The 24118-nt window shown below is 33.9% G+C and overlaps 1 long non-coding RNA gene across 3 annotated transcripts in view; it reads left to right on the forward strand.

The window, feature by feature from the left end:
* Positions 1 to 9783, forward strand: part of LOC140850612 (uncharacterized) — a 38953-nt gene extending 29170 nt beyond the window's left edge. For all 3 annotated transcript variants that reach the window (XR_012133555.1, XR_012133557.1, XR_012133556.1), the window contains exon 6: positions 9725 to 9783. This is a non-coding gene — a long non-coding RNA (uncharacterized lncRNA). The remainder of the gene's footprint in view (positions 1 to 9724) is intronic.
* Positions 9784 to 24118: the final 14335 nt, after the last annotated feature.

A 24118-nucleotide genomic window follows, 5' to 3' on the forward strand; every position in this document is an offset into this window, starting at 1 on the left:
TAATCTAACATCACAACTATCGAAACTGGAAAAAGAAGAACAAATGAGGCCTAAAGTCAGCAGAAGGAGGGACATAATAAAGATCAGAGAAGAAATAAACAAAATTGAGAAGAATAAAACAATAGCAAAAATCAACAAACCAAGAGCTGGTTCTTTGAGAAAATAAACAAAATAGATAAGCCTTTAGCCAAACTTATTAAGGGAAAAAGAGAATCAACAGAAATCAAAATAATCAGAAATGAGAATGGAAAAATCACGACAGACCCAGAGAAATACAAAGAATTATTAAAGACTACTATGCAAACCTATATGCCAACAAGCTGGAAAACCTAGAAGAAATGGACAACTTCCTAGAAAAATACAACCTCCCAAGACTGACTAAGGAAGAAACACAAAAGTTAAACAAACCAATTACGAGCAAAGAAATTGAAACGGTAATCAAAAAACTACCCAAGAACAAAACCCCGGGGCCGGACGGATTTACCTCGGAATTTTATCAGACACACAGAGAAGACATAATACCCATTCTCCTTAAAGTGTTCCAAAAAATAGAAGAGGAGGGAATACTCGCAAACTCATTCTATGAAGCCAATATCACCCTAATACCAAAACCAGGCAAAGACCCCACCAAAAAAGAAAATTACACACCAATATCCCTGAGGAATGTAGATGCAAAAATACTCAATAAAATATTAGCAAACAGAATTCAACAGTATATGAAAAGGATCATACACCATGACCAAGTGGGATTCATCCCAGGGATGCAAGAATGGTACAACATTTGAAAATCCATCAACATCATCCACCACATCAACAAAAAGAGAGACAAAAACCACATAACCATCTCCACAGATGCTGAAAAAGCATTTGACAAAATTCAACATCCATTCATTATAAAAACTCTCAGCAAAATGGGAATACAGGGCAAGTACCTCAACATAATAAAGGCTATGTATGGACAAACCCACAGCCAGCATTATACTGAACAGCAAGAAGCTGAAAGCATTTCCTCTGAGATCGGGAACCAGACAGGGATGCCCACTCTCCCCACAGTTATTTAACATAGTACTGGAGGTCCTAGCCACAGCAATCAGACAAAATGAAGAAATACAAGGAATCCAGATTGGTAAAGAAGAAGTTAAACTGTCACTCTTTGCAGATGATATGATACTGTACATAAAAAACCCTAAAGACTCCACTCCAAAACTACTAGAACTGATATCGGAATATAGCAAAGTTGCAGGGTACAAAATTAACACACAGAAATCTGTAGCTTTCCTATACATTAACAATGAACCAATAGAAAGAGAAATCAGGAAAACAATTCCATTCACCATTGCATCAAAAAGAATAAAATACCTAGGAATAAACCTAGCCAAAGAAGTGAAAGACTTATACTCTGAAAACTACAAGTCACTCTTAAGAGAAATTAAAGGGGACACTAATAAATGGAAACTCATCCCATGCTCATGGCTAGGAAGAATTAATATAGTCAAAATGGCCATCCTGCCCAAAGCAATATACAGATTTGATGTAATCCCTATCAAATTACCAGCAACATTCTTCAATGAATTGGAATAAATAATTCAAAAATTCATATGGAAACACCAAAGACCCCAAATAGCCAAAGCAATCCTGAAAAGAAGAATAAAGTAGGGGGTATCTCACTCCCCAACTTCAAGCTCTACTACAAAGCCATAGTAATCAAGACAATTTGGTACTGGCACAAGAACAGAGCCACAGACCACTGGAACAGATTAGAGACTCCAGAAATTAACCCAAACATACATGGTCAATTAATATTTGATTAAGGAGCCATAGACATACAATGGCAAAATGACAGTCTCTTCAATAGATGGTGCTAGCAAAACTGGACAGCTACATGTAGGAGAATGAAACTTGACCTTTGTCTAACCCCATATACAAAGGTAAACTCAAAATGGATCAAAGACCTGAATGTAAGTCATGAAACCATTAAACTCTTGGAAAAAAACATAGGCAAAAACCTCTTAGACATAAACATGAGTTACCTCTTCTTGAACATATCTCCCCGGGCATGGAAAGCAACAGGAAAAATGAGCAAGTGGGACTACATTAAGCTGAAAAGTTTCTGTACAGCGAAAGATACCATCAGTAGAACAAAAAGGAACCCTGCGTATGGGAGAATATATTTGAAAATGACAGATCTGATAAAGGCTTGACGTACAGAATATATAAAGAGCTCACACGCCTCAACAAACAAAAAACAAATAACCCAATTAAAAAATGGGCAGAGGAACTGAACAGTTCTCTAAAGAAGAAATACAGATGGCCAACAGACACATGAAAAGATGCTTCACATCGCTAATTATGAGAGAAATGCAATTTAAAACTACAATGAGGTATCACCTCACACCAGTAATGATGGCTGCCATCCAAAAGACAAACAACAACAAATGTTGGCGAGGCTGTGGAGAAAGGGGAACCCTCCTACACTGCTGGTGGGAATGTAAATTAGTTCAAGCATTGTGGAAAGCAGTATGGAGGTTCATCAAAATGCTCAAAACAGACCTACCATTTGACCCAGGAATTCCACTCTTAGGAATTTACCCTAAGAATGCAGCACTCAAGTTTGAGAAGACAGATGCACCCCTATGTTTATTGCAGCACTATTTACAATAGCCAAAAATTGGAAGCAACCTAAATGTCCATCGGTAGATGAATGGATAAAGAAGATGTGGTACATATACACAATGGAATACTAGTCAGCCATAAGAAGAGGGAAAATCCTACCATTTGCAGCAACATGGATGGAGCTGGAGAGTATTATGCTCAGTGAAATAAGCCAAGTGGAGAAAGAGAAATACCAAATGATTTCACTCATCTGAGGAGTATAAGAACAAAGGAAAAACTGAAGGAACAAAACAGCAGTGGAATTACAGAACCCAAAAATGGACTAACAGGTACCAAAGGGAAAGGAACTGGGGAGGATGGGTGGGCAGGGAGGGATGGGGGGGGGAACAAGAAGGGGGGTATTAAGATTAGCATGCATAGTGGGAGAAGGGAGAAAGGGGAGGGAGGGCTGTACAACACAGAGAGGACAAGTAGTGATTCTACATTTTGCTATGCTGATGGACAGTGACCGTAATGTGGTTTTTAGGGGGACCTGATATAGGGGGGAGCATAGTAAACATAGTATTCTTCATGTAAGTGTAGATTAAAGATTAAAAAAAAAATCAGTTCCTGTGTGCTGACCTCCAATGAGTTCTGCACAGTGGTATAGAGGGCATGTCAAAGTGTGCGCAAAGGGTCTGTTTGTTTCTATGCAGAAGATCAAGGCCTAGCTTGGCTACCCAGAAAATGAACTAAGATACGATATGAGGAGGAGCTTCCGGCATCAGCACTCTCTGGAGGATTCGTGCTGGGGGATGATCATCAAAAAGCCTGCACAGGGATCCGGGCGATGCTGCGGTTGTGGTTGCATCCACCCCACCGTTTCCTGGACTTGCCATTGGAATGAGGAGGGAGATGTCTAGGCTGGCATGTGCATACAGTGAGACAATGAATTTGACCGGATCTTTACTGTTGGAACTCAATCAGGAGTTGGGAGGGGTGCAAGTTGTAGCTCTCTAAAATCTTAGCACTATAGACTATCTATGGTTAAAAGAACATATGGGATGTGAACAGATCCCAGAAATGGGATGATTTAATTTGTCTTACTTCCCTCAGACTGTTCAAGTACAGTTGGACAATATCCATCATATCATAGACAAATTTTCACAAATGCCTAGGGTGCCTAAATGGTTTTCTTGGCTTCACTGGAGATGGCTGGTAATTATAGATTTGCTTTGTTTATGTCACCGTATTCCTATTATGTTAATATGTGTGCACAAGTTAGTTAGTTGTTTAAAACCTATATATACTTAAGGTACTCTACAAGAAGATATGTCAAAGAAATAATCAATCCTCCCATGTTTTCTTCCATATGCTACCTCTATAGCTTTTCTTCTTCCTTCCTAATTACAACCCTTTAATAGAATTCGTGCCTCATATCGAATTTACCAAGTATCATAGTTCCTCCAGGTGGTAAAGATACCTCAAGACAAGTGCTGGGCATAGAAGCCACAGGGCATAAATCTGCAAAGAAGTAAAAAGCTAACCTTTGCAAACAATATGGCTTCTCTCTCACTTACCAACTTTACATTTCCCTGTATGGCCCCAGAAGATGACTGGTTAGTCAGAGACGGGTAAGATTCCTCAAGGGAGGAACAACCTAAGACAGGCACAGTCGCAGGGGGGCCATCACGTGAGAAATTGGGGAACAATAGTGGTGAAGCTTAGAACCTCACCCCCATCCCCCCTGTGTTGAGAGAAAGCTTCTGCATCCATGGATGTTTTATTTCCCTTGTCTAGCTCGGATTAGCACATAGTCTACAGGCACACACGTGATCATCTACAATTGCTCTCTTACAACACTAAACTATGTTTTCTACCTTTATCTTGCATCTACCTACCACTTCAGCAGTTTATTTAAAATAAAAATAATAATAAAGGGAGAAATGTGGGATCCACATATAAATCAAGTATAAAAATCAAACGAATATTCATATTTGACCTGATTGTTTATAGTTCATAATGTGTGATCAAAACTGAAAGTTTCTGTGATGACTGCCCTTGTACTGTTCACCATGTAAGAACTTATTCACTATGTAAGAATTCGTTCACCATGTAAAAACTTGTTCGTTATGCTTCAGAAGATTGGAGCCTGAAGAGAACTAGGCTTGAGATGGATTAATGACTGTGCATTGAGCCTTGACCCCCCTATACAGAATTTTATTGTTGTTAACAACCATTTGATCAATAAATATGAGAGATGCCCTCTCAAAGAAAAAAATACAGTTCGATTATAAACTTGCCCACGTTTCATTTTGTGCCTCTGAGAGTTTTCTTTTACCCCTTACTCCCTATTTTCTCCTTCCCCCTCTTCCCCTTCATCTTTCTTTTTCTTCTAAGATTCAAAGTTTATCTAAGGGGGCACATCTGTGTGTTTATGCATAAGAAGAAGAGCATACGTCTTCAGACATTAGCCTTTGGGAATTTCAGGGTTCAGGATTTGGTCAGAACCTGGAAATAGTTTGAGAAGACTATTAAATAACAATTAGGCACCCTGAAACACACAATTCTGCCAGGCACTGCAGAGCCTATAATTAGACTTAATGGACAGCTATTCAGTTCACTGTGCAAAGGAATCAGAATGTAGAGATTCACTAGCAAAGCTTAGGAAAGGCCAGTCTTCTCAGTCACAAGCTAACTGTTAAGGCAGATCAGAGATTAAGACAACAGGGCCTGAGTAATAACACCACTTCATTTCCTTTCCGTAGAAAGTGCGTTTACCTTGAGGTTCCTGGGACAGCGTTCAAAGTGACCATCGGTGATAGGAATTGTCTATGACTATGACCAACAACAGCACCTGGATGTCTGTTTTATTTGTCTTTTTAGCTTGTTGCTGCCTTCTCTCTTTTAGCAACGTAGGGGTTCTTCCTGCATAACTTCTTCATTTCTAACATTTCATTTTTTTATCATGAAAGTACTATGCTTTCCTTATAATAATGTAGAAAATACCAACAAAAAGCAAAAAAGAAAAAAGAAAATAGATGCAATGTGCTATCCCATGAAGGCTGTCCTGAGCATCTGAAAATTCTTCAGCTCTCTGCTGGGAGACCTCCCTCCTTTCAGCCAGCTCATCTTGTTGCTTAAGACAGGGTTATCAAGGAAGGAACCATTATTTGACTTTTTGTAGGATCAGAAGCATCAAAATTTGGCTCCATGTCTGAAGTCAAACCAGATGGATGGGCAAGTAAAGCAAAAAAAACATGACTGTGATACATGGAATGTTTATTTAAAAATATCAGTGCCATTTGTAATGGAAAAGAACTGGAAACAACCCAAATGTCCATCAGTTGGGCACTGGCTTGAATAAACTGTGGTACATCTATACAATGGGGTTCTTTGCCACTGCAAAAAGCAATGAGAACTATCTCTGTACGCTGCCATTAGGCAATGTGAGAGACTAGGTTATACTGTTAAGTGAATAAAGCAAAGCAGAAAAAAAGTGTATATAATAAACAACTAAGAAAAAGGGATGAAAATATATACACACATGCACACATGCACTTAATTTGCTTATTTTAATGGAAGAAAAAAAATCTTAATATTAATGACAATGGTGACCCATGATAGAAGAACAAAGTTGATGGGATATGGAGGGATAGAAATTCAACCTCTCTAAAGATACTTTGTTTTACAGACTTGACTTCAGAATCTTATAAACATTTTAGAGAATTATACACTTAATTATAACTTTACAAATAATGGAAAATTGAATTTAAAAATCAATCCTTAAAAATGGAAAGCAAAATTAATGAACTTGTTTATCATGAAGTAGCAAAACCATACAGAAAGGGACTATTTCTATAGCCTATCTATCACCTCCATCGACCCCCATAGAATACAGAAAATAAGTCAAGAGGAGTTCCAATTAGAGGGACTGAAGGTTTGCAGGTTTGTTTAGCAGTGAATAATAAGGTCACTAAAAGCAGTAAAGATATATTGAATCAAAAGGAATATGGGCACCCATCCCACTTCCCATATTGCCTGCAGGTGTGCTCAGCCTAACCACAAGTAGAGGTAGAAGCTAATTGTCACTTGTCCCTCAAAAGTATAAGTCTCTACAGCTCCAGAGATGTAAAATATTTCAATCGTGTATGTGAAGACAAGAAAGACAACTGCACTTAATAGTCCTACAGAGTATCTGTGCATCCTCTTCCATCCTGGCAAACAGAAGAATACTAATAAAACAGTCATTGGTCCTAGATTTATGGGAGATAGGCAGGGAAGAGGTCATAGTTAGGATGTTGTATCACAGCTACTTTTTTGTAATGTCTCCAATAAATCATGATCATATTCTTCAAATGCGTTCATTTGAAACTTCGAATACTTATTCATTTCTACTTAATGTGATCTGTTTAAAGATGTCAAGTTCTTTCTCCACATTTGCAATGTCTCTACTCAAATGTTATCTCCGCAGAGAATCTTTCCTTGAATTTCATATGTCACGTGGGCCATGACGACATACCCTTTACCATTATGTCACTTGATTTAAATTTTTCATAGCATTTACCTGATTATCTCATTCGATTGTTTATCTCTCACATTTCGCCAGTAGAACATAAACCTAATGTAATTGATGTAGTTGTCTGTGCTTTTGATGACTGTATTCCTAGATGGAAAGCTGAAATATTACCTAGAACACAGTTGGTATTTGATAAATGCTTAAAATAGAAACTTAGTAAGAAAGAAGGAAAGGATAACAAATAGACTTGATACATGTAAGGTGTATAGCTTCATTGTTTATTTTCTCTCCTTCACTCTACTGAAAGCCATGTGTTAAAACTCCCCACTATTGCTGTGGATTTATCCTTCAGTTCTATCCATTTTGTTTTGTTTAAATATTATATGCATGCTCATTAAGAAATGAAATACTGTTTTTTTTAACTAGGGCTTTTTTGCCCTGAATTCTCACTTTTTGAAATTTTGATAGGAATGCCAGCTTTATTTGGGACACATGAATAACCTTTTCCCATTTTTTGCTCTCAGTATTTTTATTTCAGGTGTTTCTTGTAAAAGGTTTGCTTTGTCTTGTTCTGTCATGACATTTTTTATCATTTACTTGGATTCTTTCATCCATTATGTTGAGTGAAAGCACCTAATTACTTGGGCTTAAGTAAACTGTCGTACTATATGCTTTTTATTTGTCATACTTCTTCCTTGTTCCTACTATATCTTTTTGCTTTCTTATGATTAATCATACATTTTTGTTGTCTTATGCTGTTGTCTATTAGCATGGTACTCCACATTCTCTTATTATTTTTAGTAGTTACCCTATAGATTAAAACATGCATTCTTGATTTATTAATGTCTTATATAAATTAGCATATTTACCATTTCTTAGATAATGCAATAACCTTTCATTATTTCCAGCAATACTCCAGTTTCATTAGAATTTCTTTCCCCTTCAGTGTCATTGTTATTATGTGATTACCTTGCTTCTTCAATATTCAAAAGAAATGCTAGAGGAGAACTGAGGTAACCCTGTAAGTGCTAAATGAAAGTACTTTGCCAAGCTCGAATTCTGAACCCAGCAAACTTTTCCAAACAAAAATGCTAAAACAAAGACATTAAAAACAAACAAAACTGTGTCAGTGATAGCTTTGAACTAGAGAAATGTTTCATAGAGAAATATATGTATTTTATTCCCCATGTATTTACCTGTATTTTATTCCCCATCCCAGCTGCCTCTTTTTCTCTCATTTCTTTGCTTTCTAGTTTTATTTTGTGTCTACATAAGATTTTTTTTTATTTACCTTGCATGGGGTTTGTAGTAATTTTTGAATCTTTGACTTGATTGTGTTTTACTATTTGGGGAAAACTGTGCCATTATGACATCATATGTTACTTTTGTCCAGTTTTCTCTGTATTTTCCTTTTGGGTCTCCAATTGTGGCTATAATAGTACTTTTCTTCCTTATATGGCTCATATTCTTTTACATATTTCCATTTTTTCTCTTTCTTTGTTTCAGTCTGAACAATTTCTTCTGATCTATTTTCTAGTTTACTAATTCTCTCTTCAACTGGATTTCATCTTCTTTAACATCTATCCTTCCTTGAGTATTTAATTTTATATATTATATATTTTAATTCTAAATTTTCCATTTGGTACTGTTTATATATTAAATTTCTACACTGCTAAAATTCTTCATCTTTGCTTTTTAAACAAATTCCTCACAATTATTTAAACATCTACCTGATAAAGCTAATATCTACTTGTATTATGTTTTTCTCTTGTTAATCTTCATTTACTTCTTGGTTTTTGCAAGGTTAATTTTTCCTATTAAATTACAGACCTCGGTATTTAAAAAAATTAAATTCATAGATAATTTCAAGCTCTACATGCTGTTATTTTTCCTCAGAGATACTTTATTTTTGCATCTGGATCATGGGACAAGTTGATTCAAATCTGAGTTTCTATCTTCGTGATGGATGGTCTATTTTTGCTTCTTACTCCTAGGGCATAGTGACCTAGAAAATCACAAGTCTAAATTGTAAGTCTGTGATATTTACTAGAAGAGCTCCTCATTGGAAAACCTTAAATTCCAGTTTTCATCCCTCTAGTTCCAAGCGATAGTTAAAAGTATAAATCAGTCAAACAAAATTAATATTTTGTCTAGTACTTCTAAGTTTTCAGTGAAACAGTCTTAATTAAGTTAACTCATCATTGTTAAAACAATTACATTTACAAAAAAATGAAATCCTTTAAGATGAAACTAAATTTTCTAAAAGGAAGAGCAACCATTAGTAATCTGTTAAACTTGGCTGTCCAGAATAAATCATACCTGTGTTTCACATGATAAAATTTTTATCTCTTTCTGTGTGTGTATGCATTTGAAGTAAAATAAATTCAATTTGTGTGAGCTTTGTAATTTATAAAACATTTTTCATAAGAAAATGTCTTATTGCTTGAGACAGTTCTATATGCTTGTATAATATGTGGAAACTACAATTACGTAAATAGTGTGCCTATCTTATATGTGTGTATCAAGAGTTTATACCTTCTACATTTTTCTAGATTTTTTCTTATATAATTGTTATCATGAATCAAATGCTCACTCTGCTTTTATCTTCAACAGGCAGCATTCACATCCTGAGCAATCTATCCAGGTTTGCAGAATTATGCTTGTGAATGTGGTAAGCATGTATATAGCTTTTTAGATGATAAATAAATTCTGTCATCAAAAGATTATTGAGAATTATTTTACTTAATTAAAATGTACACTAGTACATTCTGCAAAGAGGCTAAAAATAAAGTAGTCCATCAGTAGAAACCTTTGAGGGGTGGAAAAAGGTGTGAAAGGGTAAACAGGAAATAAATATTTAGAAAATATTTGACCCTAAACCAGTTTACCATTTTAAAGTTCTCTTTCAAGTTTGTGTCTCCTCTCCCACCTTTTCTTTTTCATAGTATATGCAAAGAGCCAGGGCTAAAAATAATTCAAAGAACATTTGTTTCAGATTTTCATAGCACTTATATATAGCTGGGAGATTGAAACAAAAAACTTCATATACTTTTCAGCCTATCAAATGTACAGTAGCATGAAAAAGAAAGCTTGGAAAAGTTTTGTTTCTCTTTGGTTTCTTCCTCTTTTTCTCGCACACAAAAAATAATAATATATAGCAAGGAGCCATTGTTGAAACTTGTACTCTGCATCTTTTAAATGAGAATTGTACTCTGAGGAGGAAAACAATGTATTTTATTTTAACTAACACATGACATAAAGTTTCCAGTTAAGTCATGGAAAGAGTGAAAAAGAAAAAAGAGAATACTAAGTGAGACAGTGAGACATTGCTGAATGCACAGATAACAAGGAAATGGTTTCCTTGGCAACAATAGCATTTTGGAAGGTTTCAGACTAAGGTACAACTAGGTACAAAGTATCTGATTAAAATTTATTGCCAGGGAAGGAAATTGCACAAATTTAGAGGTGCCAGAATATGTACTGTAAGTCTAAATGTGATTGCTGAAAATTAATATGTGTGATTTTTCTAACTGAGATTATTTTCTCTGTGTTAGTATAAAGTAGCATTTGGGAGGCCATGTCAATCTACCAAACAGAGGTTAAAAGTATTTTGATTTGTGGCGTCAAAACCCATTGACAAAACAACAAAGTACATATCTGAAAAAGCAACTTCAGACACCTTCTGGGGACTCTAATTTTCTTCAAATTCCATTTCTTTGGAGAAAGATAATATGCAGTCTTCTTCATTTCAACCATCAAGAATAAGAATTACGGTGGGTGGTTTCTGTACATTAAATAATCCATATTTAGCATTAATTTCCAAAGCTAAAATGAGACCACAGATCATCATGATGAAAATCTCTTGTATAAACTTTGGATAAAAAGAGTCAACTGGTCTCTCTGATGGAAATACACTATTTATAATGCTGACAACTGAGTTTTCCGTCTTCTTAGGCAATGCCTTGCATATTATATATTACAGGGAAATAGAGAATAGAGGATTGTTGGATCTCTAAAATATTGCCAATTCTGGAAGAAAAATTTCAAATATCTTAGGCTAAAATGAACCATCAAAACATTAAAAAATATCCTGTTTTACATGCCTACTTTTGTACACAATGTTTATTATCATAATGTAATTTTATAAAGATAATTCTGCTTTCTAAGACTCATTTGAATGGCACCAATATGTAAGAAAACTGCACCATTCAGACCCATTTTCTTCACCTTATATACTGTAGATAATCATAGAAAGTAGTGAGTGAGCTTTAATTCATTCTTATCTGTGATTGCTACTTCAAGTTTTCTGAGAACTTTGCACGCATAAGATGTTAACTCCTCAGGTAGTAACACAGATGGAATTTCTATAAGAAAATTGAAATTAAGGAAAATATTATAGTTTTCTGTTGTACAATGTGAACCTGAGGATTGTTGCTGAAAAGATGTAGGAAAGCAGAAAGCATTTCTATTTATTGATTTTGTCCTTAGCTACAGATAACATTCAGGAATTTAAATAAAATATATGTTTATAATTAATTTTTAATTTGGCTCTCTGGGAAAAAAATGTTAGCAGAAAATTTTAGCAAAGGGTCTGGTTCTAACTAATTTAAATGATTCATTCATCTTTGATAATTATGGGTAATTTCTAATGAGTAGAAAGTGGGAAATAAAATTAAAATGTTCTACAGGACAGTATATAGGTATTCATATTTTCTTTCATTTACTTCTGGTAAATTGTATTTAAAATACCACTGGTGTAAGGATGTAAGGACAATGGACCTATATAATAAATACTGGCAAATAAAATATCTCTGCTTTGGGCCCTGAAGTTTCCCATTAATTTTTTAGATTATTTAAATTCCCACTTTAAAAGACTACTATTTTGAGAAAGAAAAATCCTATGCTTGTATGGAAAAAAAACTTTCTTTTTCCATTTTGTAAAACTGGTAAAGTGCACAAACAATGATTACCAATGTAAATTGTCCTTCCATTGGAAATCTGATAATTTTTATAATGTATATAGTTCTAGTAATTTTAGTATGATAACTAATTACTTTCATTAAAACTTTATTTTTTAGAAAAACTTCATTGAAGGCCTACTATGGGCTTAATACTTGAATGGGTTTTTAAAATCTGAAGAAGAAGTCTAGAGCAAGGACTTGACTTTAGAAGCAATTACACACTCACTAGGGGAAAAAGTTGTGAATGTCAAATTACTTCTATATAATCTATTCTGTCACATCTCTGGACTTATAAGTTAAAGGTCTACCTAGCTATAAAGGTCTGTTTGATATGCTACCATTTGTACACCTGCACTGATTCACCCAACTAGATATACACTCTTGCACTGTTTTTATTCCCCATACAATTATTCTTTAACTGAATACCATCGATTCTAAGATGTCATTTTTTTCACATTTATCATGTAAGATCAATCATAATTTAAAGTGGTGGTAACTAATATGCAGCCCTTATATATATAAAATATATCCCAGATATTTTCTAAGTGATTTACATATAATAACTTGTTCCATCCTCACAGCAACCTTCTATGGTAAGCTCTCTTATGATACACATTTTGCATATGAGGAAAGTTAAGTATAGAAAAATTCAACGTCTTTCCAAAAATCCTATCCCTAGGGAGTGGTGCACCCGAAAGGTTTGGCTCTGATACTGTGTCCATAGCCATTCTATTCCACTGCCATTCTCAAATGAGAGTATTTCTGACCATGTGGTAATGAATATATTACTTGGCTTAATCTAAATATTACATAAATCAAATGGTATGTCATATGATATTTGGCTTATTAGCTATGGGGAAATATAGCATTTTTATAGTTAGGTATAACCAAGTATATACTTCCCTACTGGACAAAAATTTATTTGAGGATTATCTGAATTATCCTGGGATATCTTATAGAATCAAACACAGAGTCTGCTGATGGTAGTGTTTGATGAATATTTACCATATGATTGAATAAGGAATAATTAAATTAATTATATAATAGTATGTATATAAAATACCAAAAAGGGAAGTTTAATGACCCATAAGTTTTGAAATGAAAGTGATGGTGAATTAGGGCTGATTTTGTAAGGGAAAATATTTAGAAGGAGTCTTACTGAACTGGATGTGAAGAATATTTTTATTAGAATAAGCAGATAGGATAAAAGGTGGCAATTCATTAAGGGAGAAATGTGTATGAAAAGGCTGAGAGGTAGAATTACACATTCAGGAGGAAATTATCATGCCAACTTAGTAATGAATGATGACCTAGAGTATATAAACTAGGGGAAGTCGGAAGGGTCATGGAAAGCCAGTGCAAGGAGCCAGTACTCTGGCAAAGCAGATGGTAGGCACCCATACAAAGTGAGTTACAGGATGATTAATCTAGGGGTAATTTGCAGGATGGGTAAACTAGAAAAGTAATATTAAATAAGTGGTAAGTTGATGGAAGCCTGTGTAAAGATGGTGACAGTCCATCACAAAAAAAGTGACAGGTTTAAAAATAAATGAAAACTGACTAGCCTTGACTATCCAGTAATGTAAATGGAGAAAGCAGAATCAAGAGCCTAAGATAGTCCAATTAGGAAGCAAGAATATAGAGTAATAAAAAGTGAGAGATCCCAATCTTGAATCCCAGGTTCAAGTCTCAATCATTCTACTTAATGGTGGATTTTTAATAATTCTCTTGATTTTCCTTAGTCTCAGTGCTTCAGTTATAAAATGGAACAAAAATGATACATATGTCATCTGGTTGTTATCAAGACTATGTGAGATATGAATTCCTTAATATTGTGTCTGGCAGGTAGGCAGAATTCAACAATTATTAATGTATGCCTTAATATTAATTTACTCTTACAGTAACAATAATAACAATATTAACTTATAACTTTATAAAACTGCCATTATTATTCAGCTGAATCAAGTCTAGGTGACCCAAAATAATGACAGGTAGAGAAGTATCTAAATGAAAACTGGCTTAAAGGAAAGAAAATATTCTAAGTATTTTTATTTTCAGTTAATTATTGAGGATCTTGGAAGCTAGGCTAAGAAGTTAGGAACTAGGACCATTCCATAGATCTTTTTGGGTTGAGCTGAAAGTGATGCCTCATCTATTCCCATGATGCCTCAGCAAGCACAAAGTAAAAGAAAGAAACAAATCTCCTAAATTTCTGTAAGCCGAACTGTTTTCTGCCTTTTGTACATTACCCCAAAACTGGATGGTTTTGCTAAGACTAATAACTAACAATGATACATAATACGGAAAGAGGGTGTAAAATCTTGGAAGCGAAGGGAAATTCAAAATATTTACATTAATAAAATAGGAAGACAAAAATATATAAAACATTTACTAGATCATAAACTCCATGGGGACAGAGATTATATCTTGTTTTACTCACAGCTAGTCAACAGTCTGGCATTCAGCAAGCCAACTTTGATGGAGTAAAATATTGAGTTCATAAAAATTTGATTACCATTTATTATGAACTTATTTGTGGCTGCCCATATTGTAAGAAGTGGTGCCAAGAGATAACTTTATATCTGGCTAATTTTAAAGCTTACTTTGCCTTTCTGTATATGTGTCAGTAACTGAATCCAGTATTTGGTGAGATTCTAGTGCTTTTAATGATGCCCAGGAGAGAGAATATGATTGATTGCTATGGTTAATTTTCAGGTTTTATTCATTAATTAGGACACATTCTTTGGTTTTGAACATCAACTTTTTGTGAAAATTTAATATTTCTGAATACCTTAACTTATGTTACAGAAATGTTAATGTCATGGACATCATGATATAATTTGAAATCTGAAGTCTCCAAACTAGAGGAATTTTGCCTTGATCTAAATCATATTTTTCCTCAGCCTTGTGCTTCCCTGTAATGAATTGAAAATATTTTTGAAAAACAGATGATACTTTTTGGTCTATGTTAAATTTAGAGGTATTTTCTAATAGTTTTCAAGACAAATAAAATTGTCTGAAAGTCCTAATGAAACACTGAATTCAAGGGCTTCCTGAAAGTAACTCCATTTATATCATGTTTCCCTGGAAATTGAGGCAACCTCTAAATAGCATAAAGCTTCAGAGATATTGTTAAATGTTTCTGTGTTGTGTTATATAAATATTGATAGGCATCAAAGTTTTCCAAAGAACCTTCAGAATTAGTATAGGTAAATATCAGGGACTCAGTACTAACTGCACATTGGAATGAAGGATGTCATAAAGCTAATACATGTAAAATAAGTTACTTTATTTATTTTTTGTGTCTGTTAGTTTTCTTTCAGAAACTAAAGTCACTTTGTATCAGTTCTCACCAGCAGCAGAAAAGTGTTTTATCTTCTCAGTAGATTCTACAATTTTTTCTAAGTTGACACTGAAAACAGTAAACCGTATTAAACAAATGTTTTAAATACATCAAGTTATAAATCTCACTTTTCTAAAACAGTATTAAAGCTTTTGTCTAGAGTCTATGATATTAGCTGCATGACTCTTTGTGTTCCGTAAGTTCACTTTTAGACTCATTCTATCCAGTAAAAGCCAAAATAGGCATAACATGAAACCATGTTTCATGTTTTGGATATTAGCCAAATCTTAGGATTTTGTTTTGTTTTGTTTGTTTTTAAATTTTTCCTCAGTAATTCTATTCTTTCCATTGAAGGAATACATGGTAACAACTGAACGGATGACACAATTCTTTTCTGAAGGGTTTTAGTGTTCTTACTCACTGTTTTGTCTTACATTATTTTATTGATAAATATACTGAGCTTAAGGAACTACTTATCTTTGCAGTCTCATCAATTTAAAAGCTACAGTTGATTTAATTAATACGGGGAGTTTATGGGAAAAGCTTTTATCGATGGGCATGGGTTTAAAATATCTTGGCCTTTTGAGAGGGATGCACTATAATAATTGGTCTAAGATCATGTTAGAGAGGGTGGGTCACTTTATATTCTCTTACAACTAATATAGAAGTCAGGTGAGGTTGTTTCCTGACACAGCTACTATTTCATTATTTTGGCTGATATCACTGGTCTCAAAAAGGTATTTCCAGTATTACTTGGACCCAGCAGAAACAGTCATCAATAAGCACAGGGTAAATACAGAAAACAAGTCAGTCTATTCCTATCATGACTCCAATTTACTATTAATTTCCCACTATTGATTACATGATAAATTGCATCTATCAAATCCATCATATTGTGATTTTAAAACAAGGTAGGAAATTGTGGCGTAGTGATCAGGGTAATTATTGTTCTGGGTATGAGGGAAGCTGTAGGCTAGCCCAGGTTTGACACAGTGAGTCTTTGGCCAAATAATTTTATGCAGTGCTTCGTAGCTTTCTACAAACTGCAGTTATTGGAGCATCTTAAAGAAAACAAAACAAATCAGGATCCTGATGAATTGTCCTACTGCCAGAGTTTTATCTTTCTATGATTTTTTTACGGTAATAAATGTAATAGATATCGGCTTAATGCATTTGTCCTGTTTTTGTTTTTGCAGATAGGCAGTAGCACATTTAATAAAAAATTGAAAATTCAAAAATAAATATTTAATTTAATCCATTTAATTTTTAATAATAAAAAATGCATTTCCATTTTTTTTAAGTGACTGTGAAGCTGTAGATATAGTTTTCTTAAGGGCACCTTTTTTTAAATTATTTTCTTCTTTAATGAACTCTACATTATCTAATCTAAAAAGCAAATAGAAAAAAAAATCCGATCCTAGATGTGATTCTTTTAGAAGTTATAGAATCCTAATTCCTTTTCCTTTTCAGTTAAAAATAGACTTCTAACTGAAGACGTAAGTTGCTTTTCAAATCACTACCCAAAAGTAAAAAAAAACAAAGTTCAGTTAGTGAGCTATTACGTTACTATAATACTATTATACTATAATAATTACTATTATTCCATTGAATTTCTGGGTCTTTTAATATAAAAGTTGCAATAAGGAGAAATTATCAATCTGCAACCCCTTCTATTTGCAATACAGTAAACAAAGTATATCCTAATTATCTTATATATATTAGTACTGTGTTTGACAGATGAGGAGAGGATGATCTTAGACCCCCTGAGACTTAAAACCTAACAATAAAAGACCTAGCTATTGTTGCTCCAGAAAATGAAAGGAAATATTTGATTAATCAGGGAATTAATTTAAATTATATAAACAGGGAGTCAAATTTAGAGATTTTTACTCACAGAAAATAGGAAAGATAGCAGAGGGAAACTGACATACAAGGAATGAGAGAAATCAGATCTCAAAGTAAAGTCTTTTCTCTTTGCATCTCTGTCATGTGAAGCTATGTATGTCACCCTAACCTCGGGATTTCTGGGCCGCCCTTTTCCCCTTCCCACACACCACTGTGAGAATTTGCATAGGGTTTACATCTCAGTTTGCGGTATGGTGGTGCCAAACTCTTGAATTCCTCCTGAGTTTGTGTACACATCATTGACGTGATCAAAGAAGACAGATTAAGGATCACACTTTCATAGTTTATATTAAGGAAATCAATTTAAAATGTAAGCTCAAACATAGTGTTGAATTAATGGAACATCCAGAAACTATGAGAATCTCATCTCCAATGTGGAAGAGCTGAACATAGAAACGTTCTATCTCCACCTGATAGAGAAATTTAAGACCTTCTGAAGATGAAAATGTATGCTTCCTTGCTTTTTGTCTCTTTTGTCTTTAACTTGTCTACTAGATTCATTTATCAATTACTAAAAAGCTTTATTTTAAATTAGTATTTCAGCCAATCATCAATTTGGGAGACTGAGAGAGCTCCCAAACCTCAGTCCTATTTCTCTTTCTCTCCCAAACAGGATTCTCGCCTCACAATCACAGGTGGCAAAAATTGTTTAAAGTTTTTCAGTGAAATGTTCCACATATATCAGCACCAGTTATTGTGTCACCCTTTATTTCTACAGTCTTTAATAGAAAAATGTCATACTTCTATATATTTTTGAGAACCTATCTTTTGATGCAAATTTATTTTGTGCCACATGAACTCACAAATTTATTCCTTGATTTCACTTTGAATCTATGATTTTATCATTTTTATTTCATCTTTTTGAGTATCTATTTGCTTTCTATTTCATTTTCAATCTGTTTGTTTTTACATTTTTCCTCCTTACACTGACGACAAGTAAAAATGTAGAAGGTACTTTGTTTATTTCTATTTGATATTACATATTTGTCTCAAAATAAAAGGACTTAGCTGCAATCATCTACATTATCTATCAATCCCCAAATTCTATATTTTATACTTTGGTTCTATTGTGTTCACTTTTTTATCTGTTCAATTCAATTAACACTTATTAATTCCCTGCTAATTGATAACACTTCACCTTAGGTTGAAAGCATAGAACAATTAAACCTCAGGAACTTTATAATCATGGCCCCAAATGTCAATATGCCGCAAGCATTCATCAATTTAATTTGATTTAAAAGTGGTTTTTGTTAGTTACTTGAATGCACCAACAGTTAGTGGTTCTGTTCAGTGAACTAAATGTGAATAGTTATCCTGTAAGCACAGCTCCTGAAGTGAGAGAAAATATGAGCTCTTATCATAGATGCCCTCATCACCCTTGCCCACAACCTTCTGAAGACATGACGCTACACATATTTGAAAGATATTTTACTATCCTTTCTAGTAGATAAGAACTTAAATTTAATTACAGTAAGTCCAAAATTATAGCTTTGGGGAAAGTGTCATATACTAAATCCCGGGTTATAGATAACCATAAAATTGAAAAAGTTGGTACTTATACTAAACTTGGAACTGACTTTAAATACCAAGTTTTTGAGCAGCCTATTAAGATTACGGGAAAAGGCAAAACATTTCACTCATGGCCTGCTATCTCCTCATGAAGCTTGGTGGCACATTTTTGAGGGCTGACCTTGTGTGAAAGCTGCTGTAAAATAGTTTTACTATAAAATGCTTTGCATGTATAATTAGCCAAAATAAGAAAAATTTTTAAATGTAATTCAGTTGTTTTTCAAATAATACTCCAATACTTGAAAACTAATACTCCACAGATTACAAATAACATAAGTAAAACGTGGTCAAAGTTTTGATTTTTTTCTATCACACTAAATGGGAACATCACACTAAAGGTCTATCTTGTTCTTATTTATGTCACAATTTTGCTTTAAATATACTTTGTCATTTCTGAGCTATGAAATCTTTCACTTTCCAGTGGACATTAACACTGTGAGAAACAAACAAGCAAAACTTAATATGCACTTAATAATAAAATAAAGGTCTGTAGGATATAATATTTTCCAGAACAGAAAGTAAGGGGAAGTGTTGGATTTTCCATCAAAGACTTTATTTTTAATGTTAGTTGAAGGATCAGCCTTTTTAATAATGGAATCTTTTTCTGTCTATCATTCTATTGTCACTTTCATCTTCATCTCAATTTTCATCCTAGCAAACACTAATTGTGCTCCTTTTAATGTGCCAGACACTGTTCTCAGTGCTTTCATGCATTATTTTACTTACTATTCATATGTATACAAGGTAAGTATTATTATTATCCTCTCACCTTTGCACAGATTAGAAAACTGAAGTAAGAGATTTACAGGTTTTCCCCCACATCTTTATTTCCTGAAACCCCCAAGCATTTTAGAATAGATTAATTTTGCTCAAGCTTTTCTTGAACAAAGCAATTTTTTTAGAATTTGAAATGCAAAGTTGTTAATAAGATATAAACACAGCTTATCTATCCATCCTTCCTTACTATTGAAGTAAATTTGGACCTCATTGGAGTAAGTTCAAGAACAGTGTTTCAGGTCACTCAGAACAAGATCAGACCAGATCTTCTCTGTTGTAAAAATTTATTTCTGCCAATCAAAAATATAAAAATATCTCTGGTACACCAAAGGGTCAATATATTCATTTGCAATGAAAAATTTAATTTCCTGAGATACAATGACATTTATGCTGACCAGTATAAAGAGGAGGTCTTAACTCAACCTCGAATAAAAAGAAAGGAGGGAGCATAAGTTATATTCATATCCTATTAACACTGACCCCACCATTCAGTCACCCTCTGAGACTGATCCTAGGCACCCAGCTGTCCTTTATTAAAGTACTTACTATTCACGATCTCTTCTGTCACCAACCTGCTTCACATCCCTATTAGTATATTTCTTAAAATGTCTACACCATCATCCCAATTAGCTTATATTCTCAAAGTAAATTTCTTTTCTTTGCCTCCTTTCTGTTTTGAATCTTTTTTCTCACCAAGGTAAAATTTAGTTTCTGTTTTTCTGTATCTGCTGTAACATCTCTTGCTTTTCACTCCTGATGTTATCATTATGGTAAAACATGTCATTATATCCTGCCAGGAATATTTTAATAGTCTCTGAATTGGAATATCCAATAAATTGTCTCCATTGCCAGAGATTCATTTTCTCAAAGTATAGCTCAAATAATACAATTTATCTTCACAAGCTCCCCCCACTGCCCAGTGAGTTAATGAATAAATATTTTTAAATGCCAATATTGAACATTCAAGAACATTTAATAATTCAATAATTTCTTTCCTATGTCACTCTTTGTACACTAAATTAACTCTTCACTTTATTGATTTACTCATTCAGTTTTTTTCCTAGAATAATTTCCCTTCCCATTTCTTGCCTACAAAAAAATTTTATTATTCTGTAAGACCATTTAAATGTCATCTGCTCCATGCAATCTTCCAGCTCTTCAGTAGATGGACAAGATCTATCCTTCCTTTGAATTCTCAGACGACTGAATTTTTGCCTTTCTCATCCCACTAGTATTCTTTCTGACATTAGAAATACCTGTGTAAACATTTATGTTTCTAACATTTCATTAGAGTGTACCTTCTAAAGATCAAGGTGAATAGTTATCCTGTAAGCGCAGCTCCTGAAGTGAGAGAAAATATGAGCTCTTATCATAGATGCCCTTATCACCCTTGCCCACAACCTTCTGAAGACATGACGCTACACATATTTGAAAGATATTTTACTATCCTTTCTAGTAGATAAGAACTTAAATTTAATTACAGTAAATCCAAAATTATAGCTTTGGGGAGAGTGTCGTATACTAAATCCCAGGTTATAGATAACCATAAAATTGAAAAAGCCTTATTCATTTTTGTTTCTCTATAGTATCTATTTACTAAGTATGAACTTAATAAAGGGTTTTTCCTGTTTTAAATTAAAAAGATCAAAATGAAGCACATGGAGCCCTTACTTTAAGTTTTATTTCATCCTGAAACTTTACCTCTCTCACATTTCCCCAAAATAGTTCGTACTGTGTTTCAGCATACTTGACCATTAAGTAAACAGTTTGAACTTATAGATGAAAAGTTGAAGGCAACAGTTCATGGGCAGATAGTACTTCATAGCCTCCAGTAGGATTTATAGACTCTAAATGATGGTCTATACTACGTGGATACGATAGAGAAATGCAGTTTGAGTGGAAAATTACTCACTTATTTAATTTTATATAGTTGAAGAGTATTAGCAATAATGGTTCCTCTCATTTTCCTTTTAAAATGTTGGATGTCTATCAGGGTTCAAATAATTTTGAAGTTAAACTCAGGTACCCTTTCACTCAGACACCATGGACTCTTTGGAATTTTTTTTGTGTGTGACGGATTTAGGGTACTGGATGTTCTTTCTATTTCTTGAAGTAAATATTTGGGGAAAGCATATTGCTGAGGAGACCCACAGCATATGTGAAGAACTGAGATGTTCCAGCTCCATAGCACTGGGCATCTAAATGGTTGTAGCTTATGCTCAGGTGTAGGACAGTTTCATCAATGAACTCAGGAAAGCAGAAGGGATATCTGGTGTATTTCTTTCCAGTCTGTTTCAAAGTATCTTATTTGTGATGTGGACAATCATTAGATTTTTGGTGAAAGTGATGAGGTCTCAGTGTACACAAACATAGGGAACTATAACATGTCAGCTAATTAAGAAAAAGATGTCAGGCTAATATGAGCACCTATATTACAAGCACATACGGAAACAATCTTGAAAACGTAATAATTTTCCATTCTCTTAAACCAAGGGGGCACTTCCCACCTAGAAGAACCTTGATTATGTGCATTAAAACTCCTTGGGACCTCTCCTATATGATATTGTTTATTAGGTTAAATAGGTTTTCTCTCTGTAATTACTCAAATAAGATTAGGGACTCATTACACTTTTTTTTCTCCCCTTTTTTGAAAAGACAGTTCAAGCAATAAACCCATGTTCAATTTTGTTGATTTTTTTTCAGTTTGCTTTTGACTTAATTAGAAACAGAACAGATAGCATTTTTTTGTGTTTGTTTTATGATTTCAAGCTCCAATTTTAAAGCACTAAAGGTCACGATAAATTAGGAAATGGCAGGTCTCCTAGTAGCTGAACACGTGCCTCTTTTTCTTGCTTTATTTGTGCTACAAGGTCAGCAGTGCTCACTTTCAGGAATTAAATCAGAAGAATGTAGATGATACTATGTTTTTTATATATAGATATAATATATTATCAATATCATATATTACCTATTTATAATGTTGTGATATACATTATCAATATATTATTAATATATATAATATCATATATCCAATAAAAGTACTATATCCAATGAAAAGACGGGGACCAGAAATCAAAGAACTGTGTTCAGTCTTCTCTCTGGCATAAGCTACCTCACATCATTTCTTCCATGAGCAAATACATAGAGAAATTTAATTGCTTCATGTTTTTATGAGGTTCAACCGGGATACTGGATTCAAAAGTATTTTAAAAATAAACCTATATATTGTGAAAATTCGGACAGAGACAGCAAGTTGAGTTATAGAATAGAGGAGAAAAATGAAGTAGTTGGGAGAGAATAGATAAATAGCACATTCAAGAATATCCCAAATAAATAATTATCTTCTCACTCAATTAAAATTTCAACATGGTGTTTCTAAACAAATCTTCCTTATGCCTCATGTCTTTTGGAGATAAGTCAATGAAAGCTGACTACAGCATGTAAATGATGATGACAACAATGATGCAGGATACAGTTGAAGTTCATATAGGAGCTGGAATACCTAGTAAGATGGTGGGTAGAAGGTAAATATGGGGAATATTGAGAAGATCCTTCTAATTCTGGAAGCTGTCTAAAGTTCCTGAAGTTCATTTTTCTTTTAAACCCAGAATCTTATAAAGCAAAGTAAAAAATTACTGAAAAGATGTCAAATAGCATTAGCAAATGAAGAGCTTATAAAAAATATGCTCGATGGTAAATAACAAGCAATATATATTTATAGTTACACTGTGAATCTCAAGTTAATTTCCCTCATTTTTAAAAAATATTTCTAAAGCAAGGAGTGACTAAGGTTGTCTCAGTCCCAGTCTGAAATATTTCCTCCTCTCATCACTCTGCTCTCTCTTCCCAAGTATGCATCAATTACTTCTAATTATTATTTATTCTCAGTATGCATACAAACATTTTTTGTTTAAACTGTAATTAATCAAAAGTCAATATTTTAAGTATAAAATCTTTCCACTTCATCTGCACAGATTGATACATATTTCTGCTATTACTCAATGGCCTGTTCTGTTTTTAGTTGTCATTAAATCAATTGCTGCAAAAAAAGGATTCCAAGAGATGGAAGCAAATGATTCTTTGAAACGTGAGCACGGTGGACAAATTTCCTTGCCTGTGAATTGTACCTGGGGAATCCTGTTATAAACCTCCCTGGCTTAGTCAGGCAAACACCTTTTGGAATGAATATTGTCTACAGCAGCGTCCTCCGTTGTTGTCTTTGGAGTCTTTTCTCATGGGTATCCCCCACTAGCAACTACTTTAGACAATGGCACCTAGTACCCAAACTAAATAATATGCAAGGTAACTTTGTGTTTCCATGGTCTTATTGTTTCATGCATTCTAGGTAACAGTAGTAAATAGCATTCTGACAGCAAGTCTTAGTTTATGTATAAATGAGGGCTGCATAGGATCTCTGGGAAGTGACAGAGATGGAAACCAAAGATTTTGTGG

This window comes from Manis javanica, chromosome 7, assembly GCF_040802235.1.
Source record: "Manis javanica isolate MJ-LG chromosome 7, MJ_LKY, whole genome shotgun sequence".
NCBI classification, from domain to species: domain Eukaryota; kingdom Metazoa; phylum Chordata; class Mammalia; order Pholidota; family Manidae; genus Manis; species Manis javanica.